Source organism: Pinus tabuliformis, chromosome 1_1 (genome assembly GCF_031772625.1).
Source record: "Pinus tabuliformis cultivar Carrire ecotype Pingquan chromosome 1_1, CPIR1, whole genome shotgun sequence".
Taxonomy (NCBI): Eukaryota; Viridiplantae; Streptophyta; class Pinopsida; order Pinales; family Pinaceae; genus Pinus; species Pinus tabuliformis.
In genome coordinates, this window is record NC_142297.1 from 769,927,973 (window position 1) to 769,948,472 (window position 20,500).

Here is a 20,500-nt window from a genome sequence, read left to right on the forward strand (position 1 = left end):
AAAACGGGTATTAGTTCACTTTCTCGTTTGATCGATAACTATGTTCAAATCCAAATGAATACTAGAGTGCTCCAAGCATGATCCAAGAATGCTCTAAGTGTGCAAGAGAATGAGAGAATGAGAGAATCAAATAAGAGAGCTAAAACTGAACTCACAAAAGTTGTAATGACCAAAAACTGTGAATTGATTCTCTGATGCCTTTTTATTATTGAAGCCTCTATTTTCTTCATTTCCCTTCATTTTTCCTCTAATTTCCCTTGCATGTAAATATGTGTCTCTTCACCTTCCCTTTCTCCTATTTTCCTTTATTTTCATAAATAAATGCCATTTATTGCCACATTGCCTTTGCCAATTTCTATAGCCATTAATTAATCACAAGTGATGCCTACTAAATTGTTTGTCCGAACATTCGGCTTGGAATACATGTCCCATGACCTTGGTTTTATTTTATTTACATAAAAAATCAACCAATGGTTGTTACAAACCCCCCCCCCCTAAAGAAACACCATCATCGGTGTTCAATGGCACTTATGACCAACAAACCGCTAAAAACAACACATACTGACTATGGAACTTTATAACATATCTCGATGCAATATTCACAATGGCATGTTGCTAAAAACAAAACAAACATATTGCTTATTGGAGCTTTATAACACAACTCATTGTGGAATTTACAACAATATCCATATACATATAAATATACCAAAAACTTATTTTCTTGAACCAGCAAATAATGAAAGATAGAAATCCTGCATCTGATCAACAATCTCCCATGTAGCTTCATTGGGCCCAAAGTGCTTGTTTAGTCAATTTAGTGTCCTAAATTGCTTGCATAAATTATCAACCGACGTTTGTAAGCTGATAAAGTGTGGTGCACTATATGTGCTTAGTTAACCTTTTTCTTACTTCGTTGTTTTGCATTTTATGTTGTTTTTGGGGGGTTTCTGTTCTTTGATATCTAAAAATGTACAACCTGAAACTATGAAAAAATTTAAGTGAATCAAATGAATTTTAAAAGAAAGGAAATGTTCCTACATTAATCTAATTTCCTAAAAATGGACCATGAACTGTTGGCTAGTTAGAATCTAGTAAAAACAGAGCATCTATCTCATCTCACCATTAGTCCTAATTTATGGATCTAATTCTTAAAACCAATAATGAAATTGATGCAGAAGGTAACTCGGTAATTACATTCATTAAACATTCAACCATTCAATTTTGGAATATGATTAAATCAATCTCCTTGAAATGATTTTTTGGAATATTGGTGATGCAACTAAGTGAGGATCTGAAAGCAAAAATGTAAAAGCATGTAAAACTAACTGTAAACAACTAATGTATTTTTTACTTTCTCCAGCATTCAAATGTGAAGCATTACCTTCTTAAAGTGTTGTGCAAGAAATCAATTATACCTTAGTTCCTAAGTTCCTAGGAAAACAACAATGTACTGAGTAAATTCAATCACTGTATGAATTAGACATTTAACCATTTAATTTAGGATTGTCATCATCTTGAAATGGCTTTTGAAAACATCTATTAACACAGCTAATTGACAATTATGTTCTAAGAAAATGAATGAAAAAACAGTAAGAAAACTAAGCAACTATGCATTCTTATTACTTCAATCTTAATTCAGTTTGGAAACAGAGCCGTTTTTCTCCACAAAAAATCTTAGAATAACAAGGTTGCATAGTTGTGATTCATCATTATGCTATTGATTAAAAAAAATGAAATGAAATGTCATCCTAATTTAGAAAACAGATTTGCTAAAAATAGAGTAATGGAAATTGAACTAAAAACAACAAATGAAAAACCTCCTTTAGTGCAGGGGCCCTCTGCAACTGATGTGACTGGAATGTTAGCTAGTTAATGATGCACTTTAAACGAGCATTGGCAACACGAAATTTGTATTATGAACAAAACGAAGTCTGAATACAAAGTATCAGCAAAAAGCCTAAACTTAACACGTAATTCCTTCTAACTTCTAACTACTTCTCGGTTCCATGCAACCGATATTTATAGAGAAATAACATAACTATTTATGAGAAAAACTTGCTATAGGTGGCTAATTCGAATTAAATATAACATGATTTTTATGAGAAAAACATGCTACAAGTGGCTTAATTCGAATTGTAATAGGATTGTTTAACTTCTGATCAGCTAAAAGTGACTAATTTGAATTAAATCTTCAACAGAACTGTTAGACTCTTGATTAGCTACAAAAGAGCAAATCAAGAGTCCTACTGCTTCTAGATAACGTATTTTGACTCCATCTTTGACCATGACCTTAGGCTTGCTTTTCCGTCGATCTAGACTGAGTGAATAGGATAGAATCCATGTGGAGATGATTCTAGAAATGCCCATGTGGCCCAGTTCTTCATTTGACACCTGGAACCTGCCAAACCATGAGAGTAGCTCCACAGTTAGCTGTAGAATAGGCTGCGTTCTGTAGCTAATTTGCAAAAATCTATTAAAATATCAAGAACATGAAAATCTAATATGGTGATCATTTTAATGTTTTCCCTAAGACAAAACCTAGCATTAATCATTGATTGGGTCTATAGTCTTATGAGAAAATGAGAGAAAAAATGTCAAGGAGAGGGTAATTTTGAGGTTCAACATACCCCCACTGCAAAATCATTGCATGTCCTCATGCAATTTGCCAAAAATGTGAGTTCTTCCTCCCTAATGCATTTGCTCAGACACCTCTGTTAGTACATCCAATTTCCTTCTTTTGCTCTTCTTTGAAGTGATTGTCATTTTGGGTTTTCTCATAAGAAGCTTGTATTTAAAGTTAATCACTGTTCTGTTCAAAATCTTATTCTTTCTTTTCAATTTCCTATTTTTCTTATACTACAATCCTAGATGCTAAATGGTATTATTGTGAATTGCCTTGTCCAATTTATTTTGTTCCTTCAAGGTTTCATTCTCATGTTTGATATGTCTGTTCAATATCTCTAATTCATAAATTTCATGTTTGAGAGTATCAATTAGAGGTTCTTGTGGATTGACAAAAGGTTTTGGGTTCATTGAGGCACTTCTCTTCTCCATTGATTCTATATAATCATATATTTATTGTTGCACTGGGTCTATGCCTGGAGAACTTCCCTTGGGCTACCTTCAAAATGATGAACAGGAGTTTAGGATTGTGTGCAGAAGAGATGTTAACTGGGGATGTTTCTAGGGTTTCCTCATCTAAATTTATAAACTCTGTCCCTTTTGATGATGTTTTCTTTACCAAACCTCGGAGTCTAAAGCTTCTTCTAAGTTGTGGAGGACTTACATTCTCCTCATTTGTGACCTTTTTCTCCTTTCTTATCTTCCCTCTTGCCTTGATTTTCTTCCTAATTTCTGTCAGTTCTTTGGAGATTAACTTTTCATCATCTTTCTATAATGAAGACTTAGGTTTGTTTTCAATAGTTATACCAGTCTTCTTTCTTCTGCTTCTTTTGACATTATCTTCTTTAGGTGACTCTGGTGCTTCTTGGAAATGATTTCTAATAAGGAAATTCTCCCAGGTATCTCCTATGCTTTTTAAATGAAACTCAATCAATATCTTTATCAACCCATGATTATACATGGTTGTACCTATGAACTCTATTTTATTTTGCACATTTGAGGCCATCCTTCGTAAACTATTTAATAGGAAGAAAGGAAGATTAATTTTTCCATTTTCTAAGAAATTCATCAGTAAACGGATATGGTAGACAAACATGCAACCAAATCTCCCCTCACAGGTGATAAATTTATGTAATATTAAGAGCATGTTACTCCACTTACTTTTAAGAGCTGAAATGGGAATTCCTTTTCTAAAAACATAGACATCTATACCTGGGTTTTTGAGTATTACTTTCCATGATTCACTGTGGAACTCCTTATTTTTGAACCATCTTTAACCATGCCTTGGAATTTCTGTAGCCTCGGTTATGAATGACTCAGTCACTGCAAACTTAATATCTCCAATTTCTACCTCTGTGCCATCAAAAGATTGAGCAAAGGATTTTGTAATCTCCTTATGAAAACCATCAAATTTCTCGATGAATTTAAGCCATCCAGCTTTCTGCAACATTTCTTTGAGTTGTGGGTATGCTTCCATGTACTTTGCTCCTACCGGTTCTGATCTGAAAATTAGCCCCATGCCTTCTACTACGCAGAGTTCTCAACCTTCAAAATTACCTTTCTTGGTTTTACGAAATGAATTGATTGCGAATATGGTGAAAGGAACTACAAGTTTGTATGAAATAAGTAGATGGTAGGGGTTTTGGAAAAATGTGGACAATTATGTCACGTCGTAGTCATGACCGTTAATAAAAACAAGGGAGTTAATTATGGACCGTTATGTGACAAAATATGGAGGATGTGGCAGATATGTTGTATAATGGAGATTGCAATCAAATCAAATGATGATTCATCAAGGAAACATATGAATATCCATATTATATATGCTTTATGTTTTAACCTTGCTATTTTAAAATAAATTTTTGCACTTTACCTTTTAGAACTTAACCTTTTCGTTTGTTGTTTTCTTTGATGTTGATCCACAGATACCCTTTTAGCATATTAGTCTTCAAAAACAAGATTCTTCAATTCCCTGCAATCATCATTTGTTTGGAAGCTGTATAATTATGTCAGAGTTGTTGAATGAGATATGGCTGCAGAATCAAATTAGCTGCATAGTGGAATTAGCTACAGAACATGATAAAAATGAAGTATGGCTATGGAACATGAATGTGAAAAATAAAAATGGGGTGAGATGGAATGAAATGAAATGAATTTGTAGATTATGAACCGCAAATGAATGTAACTTTTATGTCACTACTTATTACAAAAAGAAAATGGAAAATATAGGATGTCAAAAATCTCTGATTTTCACCCTGTATTTCGTGTATAAGTATGCTAATGAACAATTGGTTTTCATACTTATACATTTTATTTTATTTTTTATGTTTTTGTTTTTATTTTATAAATACATATATACAAGGAAAAACTAAGTGGAGAATAAGAATTTCTCTTCACCAACTTCATTTTAGTGTTATCTTGGAAAATTTTGTCAAAATCCTCTCTTGAAATTGGCTTATGATATATCTTCAACCGATGACCATTCGCAAGAAGTGGTACCTTTCTTTCATCTATTGTCCTTATTCTCACTGCTCCATTATTAAAGACTTCTTCAATCTCTTATGGCCCAAGCCAATGAGTCTGAAACTTTCCTTGAAAATTTTTGAATTTTGAATCGAACAAAAGTGTTGAATCCCCTGCTTGAAACTTCTTCTCCTTGATATACTTATCATGCCATTTATCCCTTTGTTTTTGAACTAAACTGGTTCTTTGAACTGCATCTTGCCTGATTTCATCAAGCTCATTGAGTTGCTCCAATCTATGTTTCTGTGCTTCTGATAAATCCAGTCCCAATTGGACTGCCATCTTGAAGGTTCTGATTTGAAACTCTATAGGGAACAAGACTTGTTTCCCATAAACAAGCTCATAGGGAGTATGTCCTGTTGTGTTCCTCCATGTAGTTCTGTAGGCCCATAAGGCTTCAGGAAGCCTTTCTGCCCAATCTCTTCTGTGTAGATGTACAGTGTTAGTGAGAATTCCTTCAATCACCTTATTGGTAGATTCAACTTGATCGTTTTCTTGTGGATGGTAAGGAGTAGACTTTCTATGTTTGATCTTGTATTCTTCCACAAGTCTTTCCACCATTTTAGATGTAAATTGAGATCATTGATCTGTCACAATTTCTCTTGGAACACCAAAACGAGTGAAGATGTCCTCAAAAAGAAAATTAATTACAGATTTTTCATTAGCAAAAGGTAATGCTTTAGCCTCTACCCATTTGGTGACATAATCAGTGCATACCAAAATATACTTCTTTTGTTTAGATGGAGGATTAATTGGTCCAACAAAATCCAATGCCCATTTCTCAAAATGTTCAATGAGTACCTGAGTTTGTAGTGGCATTTCATCCAATGGACAGGTTTTCCGACCATTTGGCAGTTATCACACCTTTTGACATATTCTTTGGCATCTCTGAAGATGGAGGGCCACTAATATCCTAAATGAAGGATTTTATAGGTTGTCCTCTTGTCAGCAAAGTGTCCACCACAAAGTTTATCATGACATGCCTTAAAAGTTTCAAACATTTCATCTTCTCGAACACATCTTCTAATCATGATATTTGGACCTGTTTTATACAATTCATTAGTAATCCATGAGTAACTTGCACTTGTTTGAATGATTTTTCTTTTCTCCTTAGGAAACAAATGTGAAGGTAATTTTCCTGTGACTAAGTAATTGGCAATATCTGCAAACCAAGGGGTCTGAGTAGTTACTGCAAAAAGATATTCATCAGGAAATTTATCTTCAACTGGAGTGTCATCTTTGATATTTTGAATTCTAGACAAGAAATTAGCAACTGTGTTTTGTTTTCCAGGTCTATCTAGAACAGTGATGTTGAATTCTTGCAGGAGTAATAACCATCTTGTAACTCTGCCATTAGTAATAGGTTTATTCATTAAGTACCTAATTGCAGAGTGATCTATATGAACAAAGGTTTCATAGCCTGTTATGTAATGTCTGAACTTGTTGATAGCATGAACAAGAACTAAGAATTCCTTTTTAGTTACAAAGTAATTTAACTCAGTGGCAATCAAATTCTTGCTTGTGTAATAGATGGCATAGGGGATCAAATCTTTTTGTCCTAATACAACTCCCAGAGTTGTATCTGAAGCATCTGTTGAAATTTGAAAAGGTAGTTTCCACTTTGGACCTCTTAAGATGGGTGCTTCAAAAAATTTTGCTTTTAAAGTCTCAAATGCCAACTAGCAATCAGGATTTCAAATGAATTCACAATCTTTGGTGAGTAATTTGAAGAGTGGGGATGCTAGTTTAGTGAAATTTTCTATAAACCTTCTATAGTATCCTATGAATCCTAGAAAAATTCTAACATCATTTTGACAACTTGGAATTGATAATTTAGAGATGACTTCAACTTTAGATTTATCAACCTTAATTCCATCTCCTGAAATGTGATGTCCTAAAACACTCCCTTCTGTAAACATCATAAAACATTTTTCATGGCTTACTGAAAGATTTGCTTCCTTATTTCTTTTAAGAAATTTTTCCAAATTTTCTAAAGCTTCTTCAAATGTATTCCCATAAATTGTAAAGTCATCCATATACACCTCTACACAATCAGGTATTAGATCAGAAAAAATTCTGGATACTGCTCTTTGGAATGTTGCAAGTGCATTGCACAATCCAAAAGGGAGTACTTAGTAGGCATAAGTTCCCCATGGGCAGGTGAATGTGGTTTTATTTTGATCTTTAGGTGCTACCTGAATCTAATTGTAACCACTAAAACCATCCAAAAATGAGAAATACTTCTTACCTGCTAATGTATCTAACACTTGATCTATAAAGGGCAAAGAAAAATGATTTTTTAGGGTAGCTTTATTCAATTCTCGATAATCAATACATACCCTCCATTTACAATTCTTCTTAGGCACATCACTATAGGAGAAACCCATTGGTTGTCTGAAAATGGATAAATGAATTTTACATTCAGCGATTTTTGCAACTCCTCTTTCACAATTTCCCTAAGATTTGGATTCATCCTTCTTTGAGGTTGTCTGATAGGTTTACAATTTTCCTCAGTGTAGATGTGATATATACAAGTCTTAGGACTAATTCCTTTCATGTCAGTGTATTCCCATGCATATGCAAAATAATGTTGTTGTAATGTTTTGATTAGCTTTTCCTATTGTAATTTTTCTAAGTTATTGTTTATGTTCAATGTTTTTCCTGGAAAGGTTTCAACTGTAGACCTACCAAATTCTTCCATAGAATAAAGAGACATCTGCCTAGATGACAAATATTCAATATTGGATTTTTCTTGAAATTGATCATGTTCATATTATGAAGATGATTCAAAATTTTCCATTATACTTAAGATTTGACTATCTTCATTAATGGTTGAAATAGTAAAGAGAGGTTGAATATCATTTTCATCATCAATCCATTCCTTGTCATCTATCTCTGTGATTGTTCTTGTTGGAGGATATAGAGTGAATTTCTTAGTTGAATTACCATCAGAGATATGCATATCACCAGATCTACATCTAATGAAAGCATCAGCTGTAGCTAGCCAAGGTCTTCCTAATATAAGTGGATGTCCTCCTAGATTGTTATTTGGGGTTAAGATCATAAAATCAATAGGGTACTCCTAAGAGTCTAAGGACACTGAAATATCTTCTAACACACCATCTAGTTTGATTACAGATCTGTCTGCCAATTGCAGTAATGTAGGTGTATAAAGAAGATTAGGAAGTTTGAGTTGTTCCATGGTTTGTTTGCTCATGATTTTTGTTGTTGCTCCTAAATCAATCAATGTATTCGAATTTCAACTCCATTGATATATGTTTTTACAACTGGACTTCCTGGATCTACATATTTTTGTATGGCAATTTTTCCCATCATTATGTCTGCTATTTTTCCTGCCAGCTGAATTCTTTTTACTTCTTTTGTTTTTCTTCCTGGTTTCTTCATGCTTAATTCCTTTATTGTTTTGGCTAGAATTGGAATCTCTTTAATGGCTTGTAACAAAGGGATTTTGATACAGACATTTTCCAATTCATCTAGAAAATCATAATTAGGCAACATAGTATGTTTTTCTACCCCTTTGTCAACTTGTAATCTTTGAGGAAAAGGAGGTGTAGAAGTGGATATTGGTGGTTGCTCTATGATAAGAGTTGAGTTTATTGGTTCTTTCTATTTCTCATTTTCATTATTCTGGTTTTGAAGATATGTTCCTTCAAAACTTTTATTTGGCTATAGAGAATCTTCCTCAGAATTGTCTTATTCTTGAATAACTACATAAGGCTTTTTCTTTTCTAATATCCTACCAGATCTCAGTTGGACATCATTGAAATCTAAATGAGTGATCATATAAGTTGGAAATTGTTGTCCTTCCATCATATAGGTATTCTGAGGATTTTTATTGTTGGGGTTTGGTAATGGTTGGGCAGGTAACTGATTTGGTCTCTGTGGGAATGGCAATGAAAGTTGAGGGTTTTGGTTTTGAAGTTGGGGCTGTTGATTTTGTTGAGGAATTTGTTGGGGAGGATAGTTTGGATATGATGTAGGATATTGATAGTATGGAGAGAATCTTCCATAGAGATTTTGCATTCCTTGAGCCCAAGGTTGAGATTGAGATTGAGATTGAGGCCAAGGTTGTTGCCAAGAATTCCAAATTGGTGGGGGTTGAATATACTTTTGGTTGTTAAAACCCTAGTTTTGTTGCCCCTGCCAAGGTCTTCTAGAGACAAAGCAAAGAGATTCTATTGGATTTGAAATTGTTTCCTCTTGAAAAACAGCCTTAAGACCAGGAATTGAAGGACAACTTTTGGTCTCATGGTTTTCTGAACAAATCACACAAGTCTCTATGATTTTTGCATCCAAAGGGCATTCTCTTAAAGCATGCTTCTTTTTGCATTTGGGACAGAAAATAGCTAAAGCATCAGTCTCGGCTTTCTGCTTGTTTTGTAACTTAAGGGTGTCTATCTATTCACTAAGGCTCCCTAGAATATATGTTTTAAATTCATCAAGCATGTTTCCAATTTCTGCCCTACTCATTGATCCAGTTGTATATTTATTCACTCTAACAAGAGAAGGATCTCTTGGACCTTTCCCAGTTTTGGACTTTCCTCTTGAGAGATGAACACATAATTCTCCAATGTCACTTAATGGGAGTTGAGAGATATCTCCCTTCCCCATCATGTTAAGGATGTCTATCCACTGATCTTTAATGGCTTTTAATAAAAGAGCTTTTAAAGTATCTTGATCTAAGTTATCCATTTTTGCTCTTTTTAAGCTATAGTTGAATCTTTCAATTAAATCCTCCAAATTTTCATCCTCTCTTTGCATCATTTTGAACACTTCATCTTTTTGATTGATAAGCATGTGATGCAGGAGCATGTGACTTAGAGGGAAAAGTCTTCAAATATATTCCAAAAATCCAAAAAAATCTACAGGCAAGGGAGTGGGGTCCTTTAGCCAGCAATTTCCATGCTTTCTTAGTTTAGGATAAGAATAGAATTAAGAACAAATCATGCTAAAATCATTGCTTATGGATAGTTGTGACAAAGCTTTATGCTTTAAATCACTCTATGTAAAAGCATGCTTTTGTAAAGGATAATGGCTGAGAAGGATTTATCTATTAATTATAAATAAGAAACAATGGAACTCTCAAAGGAGGTTCAGAGCCTGGAATCATTATCATTTGAGGAAAATCTCTCTTTGTTCATCGGAATTAATGACTCTCTGTTAACTGAAATTTTATGCATGTATCAATTCTGATTTTGTTGCTTTCCACGTTTATTAATGGTGATTCAATTGTCGTTTTCCTATGAACACTTAAGCGTAGACCTGTTGGGTATTTTTCCTTCATATCGGCGATTGCAGGTTCCTTGAGTCATTTTATAGAGTTTGCAGTCAAACTGTGTTTCACACAGAGAAATTGTGGAAATCACTTAGCCGGAGCAGAGTTCTGGATCTGAAATTCTATTGAATTTGGTTCACACCCGTATCGGGTCCAAACCATTGTCGCATCGGAGAATTGCAAGTGGAGTGGGAAGGTCCCTTGGAGCCGCCGAAGTCCGAAACCCCGACAATCTGGAACCAAAATAATACATAACTGGGTGATAAGTTTCGGGTCCGCAAGGACTGTCGCATCGTGCAGTTGAAGTGGGAGGAGTCTATTGTGTGGTCTTTCAGAATTGCCGATAGCGATTGCCGAGAGCACGTGTTATCACATCGGAGGTAAGAGTGGTTGAAAGCCCGATTATAAACCGCTGATAATGTATATTGCATGTAAGGCAGGACTTTGAATATTACTGCCCAATAGTGTAACCTTTGGAATTAACACTAAGATTGTTTAAAGGTCGTGACAGTGGTGTTAAGTGTCGATAGTGTATTTTGTTCCTTTGGAACAAAATCCCCACCAATTGTGTATTTCACATGGGAAACGTTGTTTCCTCAGTTTTAAAGCGCCACTAGTGTTTTTGGGTAATTCCTTTGGAATTATAGCCCCGGTAGAGGATAAGGGACTCTGTGTAATAAAAATAGCGCCGATAACAAAGGTTGGACTGATTCTAGAGAAAAACACATGTGCCTATAGATGACTGATACGTCAATAAAGTATGAAGGAGAAATTTGACCAAATATTGAAGAGATTGTAGCTAGTTTTGAGAGGCTTTCCATATTACCTACAACTAGGCCACCATTAGTGGTATCAGAGCAGCCATCTGACATTGGATTGAATCTGAGAAGCAGGAGAAGGAAGGTTACTATGGCTTTCAGATTTGGAAGAGGACGAGGATGTGGTGGAAGAGGACAACCTGTTGCAAACGTTGAAGTAATGGAAGTTGTGCGATAGATGCAAGCGAGATTGGATGCTTTAACAACAGGCAAGAATCTAGATGATGGAGATGTTAGTGAACCTCATATTGAAGTTGCAGAGGAGGAAGTTGTAGCAGTTACTCTTGAGATGAGGTTCTTTCAGTCAGTGTGGCCAAGCCAAAGATCGAGGTTCCAATATATGAAGGAGGATTGAATCCAGAAGAATTAATAGACTAGATTAATGGCATAGAGAAATTCTTCGATTATGAAGAAACAACGGATGAGAAGAAAGTCAAGTTTGTTGTCACCAAGTTAAGAGGCCATGCAGCACTTTAGTGGGATGGTGTGTAGGCAGAAAGGAAGAGACTTGACAAACAACCAATCAAGAATTGGAGCGGGATGGTAGCAAAGTTAAGAGGTAAGTTTCTACCAAGTAATTATCAGCAAACCTTGTTTAGACAAATGCAAAATCTTAGACAGAGATCTTTGACAGTGAAAGAATACATAGAGGAGTTTTATCAGGTAAGCATAAGAGCTAGGGAAGCCTAGGATACATATGAGAAGGTGGCTAGATATATGAATGGTCTTAGGATGGACATTCAAGATGAGATAAGTCTGTTGTCTCTTAAAACAATAGAAGAAGTTTATCAGATAGCACTAAAAGCTGAAGAAAAACTCATGAGGAAGCAGTCTACCAGAGGGAGAGGTACTTTCCAAGGAAGGGGAAGTCAAGGTGGTAGAGGAAGATCTACAGCACCTAAAGATGGAGCTAGCGGCATCTCAACCCAACATGCACCCACAGGAGGTGATGCAAGAGGCAGAGGGAGTTTTTCTAGAGGAAGAGGAGGCAGAGGAAGAGGCAGAGAAATAAGATGTTACAGATGTAACAAGCCGGGGCACAGCGCTATTGAGTGCCCAAAGAATGTAGAAACAAATCAAAGGAATGCCATTGTTGCTCAAGCTGAGGGAGAAGCACCAACAACAACATTAGCAGAAGAAGAAAATATACCAGAGAGAGGAGAATCTTTGGTAGTAAATAAAGTTCTTCTCAAGCCAACAAAGGAAATGGCTGAACCATCACAAAGGAAGACTGTATTCAGGACAGTGTGTAAAGCACAATGGAAATGTTGCCAAATGATCATTGATAGTGGCAACACTGGTAATTTGTTCTCTACAGAAGTGGTGGAGAAATTGAAGCTGAAGACAGTGAAACATCCAACACCTTACAAGGTGTCATGGTTGCAAAAGGGACATCAACTGTTAGTGAATGAACAATGTGAAGTGGAATTTCAGGTGGGCAAGTATAAAGATAAAATTGTTTGTGATGTGATGCCAATGGATGTGTGTCACATATTGCTTGGAAGACCTTGGCAATGTGACAGAGGAGCCATGCATGATGGGAAAAGAAACACCTACAAGTTTGGAAAGGATGGTGTCAATCATATGTTGTTTCCTCTGCAAGAAGAAGATGTACCACGAAAGAAGATTGATCTAAAAACTCTTTTACTTGGAGGAAAGGAATATTTGAAGCAGATTGAAGAAAACGAGGTAAATTTTGTATAATTTGCAAGCCCAAGGTAATAATGACTTCTACTAAAGTTTCTGATTTACCCATTGAAATTCAAGAAATGTTGGAGAAATATTGTGATATTATTGTTAATGATTTTCCTAATGAATTACCACCCATTAGAAGAATTGGCCATCATATAGATTTGATTCCTGGAGCAAGCATACCTAACAAAGCAGCTTATAGAATGACTCCTACAGAAAATGAAGAGGTTAGAAAGCAGGTGCAAGAATTGCTTGACAAAGGGATGATCAGAGAAAGCTTGAGTCCTTGTGCAGTGCCAACAATGCTGAGTCCAAAGAAAGATGGAGGCTGGAGAATGTGTACAGATTCAAGAGCCATCAATAAAATCACAATCAAGTACAGATTTCCTTTGCCTAGAATTGAATATTTAATGGATTGCTTGAGTGGAGTAAAGTATTTTTCAAAACTAGATCTTAAAAGTGGGTATCATCATATAAGAATAAGAGAAGGGGATGAAAGGAAAACCGCTTTTAAGACAAATGAGGGACTGTATGAGTGGAGAGTAATGCCTTTTGGGTTGTCAAATGCACCAAGTACATTTATGAGGCTCATGAATGAATTTCTTAAAGAGTTCATTGGTAAGTTTGTAATAGTATATCTGGACGATATATTAGTTTACAGCAGGTCTAAGGAGGAGCATATGAGGCATTTGAATTATGTCTTACAAAGGCTGCAGCAAGAAAAATTATTGTTGAATTTGAAGAAGTGTTCATTCATGAAAGAAGAACTAGTGTACTTGGGTTTTGTTATATCTGTTGAAGGGCTGAAGATGGATCTAGAAAAGATCAAGGCAATCATGGAATGGCCTTCACCCAAGAGAGTTTTTGAGGTAAGGAGTTTTCATGGTCTTACTAGCTTTTATAGAAAATTCATCAAGAATTTTAGTAAGATTAATGCACCTATTATTGAGACCATAAAGAAGGATAAACGGTCATTTAGATGGACCACTGAAACAGAGAAGAATTTTCAGTTGTTAAAGAAGAAAATCACTAAAAAGCCTATTTTGGTTCTGCCTGATTTTAACAAACCTTTTCAAGTGAAGTGTGATGCCAGTGGAGAAGCAATTGGAGGTGTTTTAAGCCAGGAAGATAGGTCAATAGCCTATTTTAGTGAAAAGTTGAATGACTCAAAAAGGAAGTATTCTTCTTATGATAAGGAGTTCTACACAGTTGTGCAGTCATTGAAGAAATGGAGGCATTATTTAATGTCAAAAGAATTTATTCTTTACTCAGATAACCATGCACTACAGTTTATAATGTAGCAGCCAAAGCTCAGCCAAAAACATGCTAAATGGGTAGAGTACCTCCAAGGTTTCCATTTTGTTTTGAAACATATAAATGGCCAATCGAATAAAGTTGCAGATGCCTTAAGTAGGAGAAATGTATTGTTTCAAGAGAGTCAAATCCAAGTGTTGGGTTTTGATTTTCTTAAGGAATTGTATGAGACCAATTCAGATTTTAAAGAGGCATTTGAGGCTTGTAAAAATCTTGTTTTGATGGATAGGAGTAGATGGTTGGATTACTTCCTACAAGATGGATTGTTATTTAAGAAAAATCAGTTGTGCATACCAAACTGTTCAATGAGAGAGAATTTAATCAAAGAGAAACATAGTGGAGGACTTGCAGGACATTTTTGCATAGAGAAGACTGATGAACAGTTAAGCAAATTTTATTTCTAGCCGAAAATGAAATCTGAAGTGGAGAAGTATGTGAGAACTTGCAAAGTTTGCCAATATGCAAAGGGAAGGAGCCAAAACACAAGTTTGTATATCCCATTACCAATTCCAGATAGGCCTTGGGATATGGTAAGTATGGATTTTGTTTTGGGCTTACCAAAGACTCAAAGTGGTAATGATTCAATTTTTGTTGTAGTGGACAGATTTTCAAAAGTGGCACACTTTATTCCATGTTATAAAACTAGTGATGCTTCTCACATTGCTAACTTATTTTTTAAGGAGGTTGTAAGATTGCATGGATTGCCCAAAAGTATTGTCTCAGACATGGATTCCAAATTTGTTGGACATTTCTGGAGGACACTATGGAAGAAGCTGGAAACTAAATTAAGTTTCAGTTTTGCCTATCATCCACAAACTGATGGACAGACTGAAGTGGTGAACATAAGTTTAGGAAATCTTTTAAGGAGCCTTACTGCAGAACATCCAAAGCAATGGGATCAAGTGTTAGCACAAGTTGAGTATGCATATAATGACTCACCTAACAGGAGTACAGGACAGAGTCCATTCCATATTTTTTATGGAATGCATCTAAGAGGAATATCTGAGTTGAGAAACTTGAGAAAAAAAGAGATGAGAAGTGCAAAGGGTGAAGATTTTGCTTCAGAAATGCAAGCAATACATGAACAAGTAAAACAATAGCTATAGGACAACAACATTAAGTATAAAACCAGAGCAGATATGAGGAGAAGAGGGGTGAACTTTGAAGTTGGAGATCTGGTCTTAGCACATCTCAAAAAGGAGAGATTTCCAAAGAGGGAGTATAACAAATTGAAGTTCAAGAAAATTGGGCCATGCAGAGTGTTAAGAAAGTTTTCTGCAAATGCCTATGAGATTGAGTTACCCCCTGATGTTGGGATATCACCAATTTTTAATGTTGCAGACCTGTACAAGTATGAGAGTGGAACTGCGAATGATACAACACAAGATCAAGATACCCAAGAGATTGATTGGGTAAAACAGTTACCCACAGCAAAGAATTTGCAGCCAGAAATAATTATGGACAAAAAGGTGTTTAAGAAGGCAAGGGGACGAGAGTACTTCCAGTATTTAGTAAAATGGAAGGGACAGTCGATCGCTGAAGCTACTTGGGTTATAGAAGACATGCTACAGAAACTGGGTAGTTCTGTAGATGAACTCATGGACAGGAGCCCATGAATAATTTTTGTCCTCAGGAGGCTGATGCAGGAGCATGTGACTTAGAGGGAAAATTCTTCAAATATATTCCAAAAATCCAAAAAAATCTACAAGCAAGGGAGTGGGGTCCTTTAGCCAGCAATTTCCATGCTTTCCTAGTTTAGGATAAGAATAGAATTAAGAATAAATCATGCTAAAATCATTGCTTATGGATAATTGTAACAAATATTTACGCTTTAAATCACTCTATGTAAAAGCATGCTTTTGTAAAGGATAATGGTCGAGAAGGCTTTATCTATTAATTATAAATAAGAAACAACGAGACTCTTAGAGGAAGTTCAGAGCCTGGAAGCATTATCATTTGAGGAAAATCTCTCTCTGTTCATCGGAATTAATGACTCTCTATTAACTGATATTTTATGCATGTACCAGTTCTGATTCTGTTGTTTTCCACGTTTATTAATGGTGATTCAATTGTTTTTTTCCTATGAACACTTAAGCGTGGACCTGTTGGGTAGTTTTCCTTCATATCGGCGATTGTAGGCTCCTTGAGTCGTTTAATAGAGTTTACAGTCAAACTCTGTTTCACACAAAGAAATTGTGGAAATCACTTAGCCAGAACAAAGTTCCGGATCTGAAATTCTATTGAATTTGGTTCACACCCGTGTTATACTAACAGTGCGCAGCAGAAACTCAAAGACAAACACATCAAAATAAAAGCATACACAAATGACACAGCGAGTTAACGTGGTTCACCCAACCAATCTGGGCTACGTCCACCAAACATAGGCATCGGCAAAATTTTATTATCAAACAGGAGATTACATGATAATTCAGTTCCTCACAAACTCTCACGCACTTCACCCAATCCGTCTGGACACCTGTTTTATAGCTAAGAGGATCTAACTGCCTCATAAATCCTCCTACAACAAATATAGGATGCATTAACTCACTCCCAACAAAATAGAGCTAATATAGCAACCAAATCAAATTGTTGTCACCTACTGAGATTTTTGCCTATTTTATTAAAACAGAAAATCTCAACAATCTCCACCTTGACAACAATTAGCCTGATGCCTTGTTTCTTTATTATTTATTTTTTCTGCAAGCCAAGAGAAGCCAAACACCAACGCAGCTTCTCCAACAAAACTGGTTTTGTGAACATGTCTGCACAGTTTTCCTTTGTATGCACCTTTTCAAGAGAGACTCCCCTTTCAGTGATAACCTGTCTTACAAAATGGTACTTAATTGGAATATGCTTTGATTTACTATGATAGGCCGAATTCTTAGCCAAATGTATTGCACTTTGACTATCACAAAGTAACTTGATGTTGTCCTGTAACCTACCAAACTCACCAAGCAAACCTTTCAGCCAAACCGCCTCTTTGCAAGCATGCGAAGCAGCAATGTATTCTGCTTCAGTAGTGGATAAAGCAACAATGTTTTGTATCTTTGACATCCAGCTAATAGCTCCACCTGCAAGAGTAAAGACATACCCTGAAGTTGACCTTCTCTTATCCAAATCACCTGCAAAATTAGAATCAACATACCCGCAAACAGATTCACTACTCCTATTGTAAGTAATACAATAACTACTTGTGCCTCTCAAATACCGAAGCACCCATTTCACTGCTGACCAGTGTTCTTTACCCGGATTTGCCATATACCTGCTGACAACCCCAACTGCATGTGAAATATTTGGTCGAGTACAAACCATCGCATACATCAAACATCCTACTACATTGGCATATGGAATTCGAGACATATAATCCTTTTCTTCATCTGTATTAAGACATAAAATGGAAGAAAGCTTAAAATGGGAAGCTAAAGGGACTAACACAGGCTTCACATTGTTCATACCAAACCTCAAAAGTATTTTCTCAACATACTTCTGTTGTGATAGCCACAGCTTACCATTGCCCCTATCTCTGAAAATCTCCATGCCCAAAATCTGTCTTGCTGCTCCTAGATCTTTCATATCAAATGTCCTTGCCATCTGAGTCTTCAACCTGATGATTTCTTCAATGCTTTTGCTTGCTAAAAGCATATCGTCAACATACAACACTAAGATAATGAACATGCCATTACTTAACTGCTTAAAGTAAACACAATGATCATATTCACTTCTTATATATTTTTGACTCAGCATGAAAGAATCAAATTTCTTGTACCACTGTCGAGGTGACTGCTTCAGACCATACAATGACTTCTTGAGCCTGCAAACAAATTTCTTATTGCGATGCTGAACAAACCCTTCCGGTTGTTCCATATAAATTTCCTCATCTAAATCACCATGTAAAAACGCAGTCTTAACATCTAGTTGTTGTAATTCTAAATCAAGCAAAGCAACTAACGCTACACAATTCTAATTGAAACAATTTAACAACCGGTGAAAATATCTCTTGAAAGTCAATGCCTGCTTTCTGAGAAAACCCTTTTGCAAGCAGCCTTGCTTTGTATCTGTCCTCCATATCATTCACACCCCGTTTTACCTTGAAAACCCATTTACATCCCATAGTTTTCCTGCCTTTGGGAAGTTCAACCAGATCCCATGTGACATTATTACCTAAGGCCATCATTTCTTCCTTCATGGCTACTTTCCATTTGTCACTCTTTGAACCTTCTACAACTTCCTGATAACACAAAGGTTCATCATCGTTAGCGGTCAAAGCAACTGAAGTAACATAATTATCATACCTTCTCGGAGGGCGTTTGATTCTTGTAGACCTCCTTAAGGATGTTTCTGGTGCTTCCGCAATTGGCTGACTACCATCTGTAGGAACTTCTTCATGACCACCATCTGAGACCTGTTCATGACCTACATCTGAACCTTGTTCATAATCTGACTCTGAAACCTGTTCATGACTAGAATCTGAACTATGGTCATCATGACTATCATCAGAAGTGTTGTCAAACTGAATGTGCTGAAAATCAGATACATCATCCTGTTTCAATTTATTATCTACATCTAACTATACAAGAGAGGATTCATCAAACTTTACATCTCTGTTGATGATGATTTTGCGGGTAGTAGGATCCCACAATCTAAATCCCTTTGTTCCATCACCATACCCAACAAAGATATACCTTTTCGATTTTGGATCTAATTTAGTTCACTGATGTTTAGGCACTAGAGCATATGCATCACAACCAAACACTCTGAGTTTGGAATAATCACAAGGGTGTCCTTTCCATACCTCTTGAGGAATCTTGCAACCTATCGCTGTCGATGGCGACCGATTTATCACATAACAAGCTGTAGCCACCGCTTCTGTCCACAACTCCTTCTGCAGACTAGCGTTACTCAGCATACTCCTTGCTCTCTCCAAAAGAGTCTTGTTCATGTGTTCAGCAACTCCATTTTGCTGAGGAGTATACACAATAGTCTTATGTCTCTCGATCACTGCATCCTTGCAATAGTTTTCAAACTCCTTGGAGGTAAACTCACCACCATTGTCAGTTCTTAAACATTTTATAGTTCTACCAGTGATGTTTTCTACCAATGCTCTAAACTGCTTGAAAACTGTAAACACATCAGACTTCCTTTTCAACATGTAGACCCACACTTTCCTAGAAAAGTCATCAATAAACGATACAAAATACGACGAGCCACCATACGAAGTTGTAGGTGTTGGACCCCAAACATCTGAATGGATATAATCAAGTAATCCTTTACTAGTATGTTTCCCTGTTTTAAACTTTTGTGTACTTTGTTTGCCAAACAGACAATGTTTACAGAAATCTAACTTTCCAGACCTTAGATTAGGAAGTAACTTGTGATCAGCCAAAATCTTTAACCCTCTTTCACTCATATGGCCCAACCTTTGATGCCATAGGCGAATGGAACTACTGTCATGTTCAGACACGGTAGACACATGAACTGACCCTGTTCTTCCTTCTAACTGAAACAAATTTCCTACTTTCTTAGCTTTCATTACTAGTAAAATACCTTTGTAGATTTTCATTACTCCACCTTGAATGACAGTTTTATATCCATTTGTGTCAATTGCCCCCAGTGAAATTAGATTTTTTCTTAAATCTGGTACATGTCTTACAGCAGTTAACATTTTGGTTGTCCCATAAAACATTTGCAGTTGTATACTCCCTATTCCCACAATATTAGATGTGACATCATTACCCATGTACATGACTCCATCATTCACTGATCTATATGTCTTAAACCAGTCTCTATGAATACACATGTGGTTTGATGCACCGGAATCTAGCAACCAATGTTGATCATGATTTGACAAATTAACTGATAAGACTTCGTCGCTCATACCTGAACCAGATGCTGAATCTGTATCAGTCGTGTTCACTTCCTTCTTGTCTGTCGATGAAGCTTCTTTAGAAGTTTGTTTTCGCTTCCAGCAATCCTTCTTCAAATGCCCTGATGTCGCAGAACCAGCACTTTACTTTACTCTTCTTTCCTTTTGACTTTGAATGCGAATCGCTGCACTTACCAGAACATCTTTCTCTAGAACAACCTCTAGCCATCATTGCCTCTGATGTAGAGGTGTCATCATTCGACCGCTTCCTAGTCTCCTCGGACAACAAAACTCCGACGACATCATCAAATTCAATGGTTTCGGATGAACTAAGACTTATAGAAGTAACAAAATGATCCCACGACTCAGGCA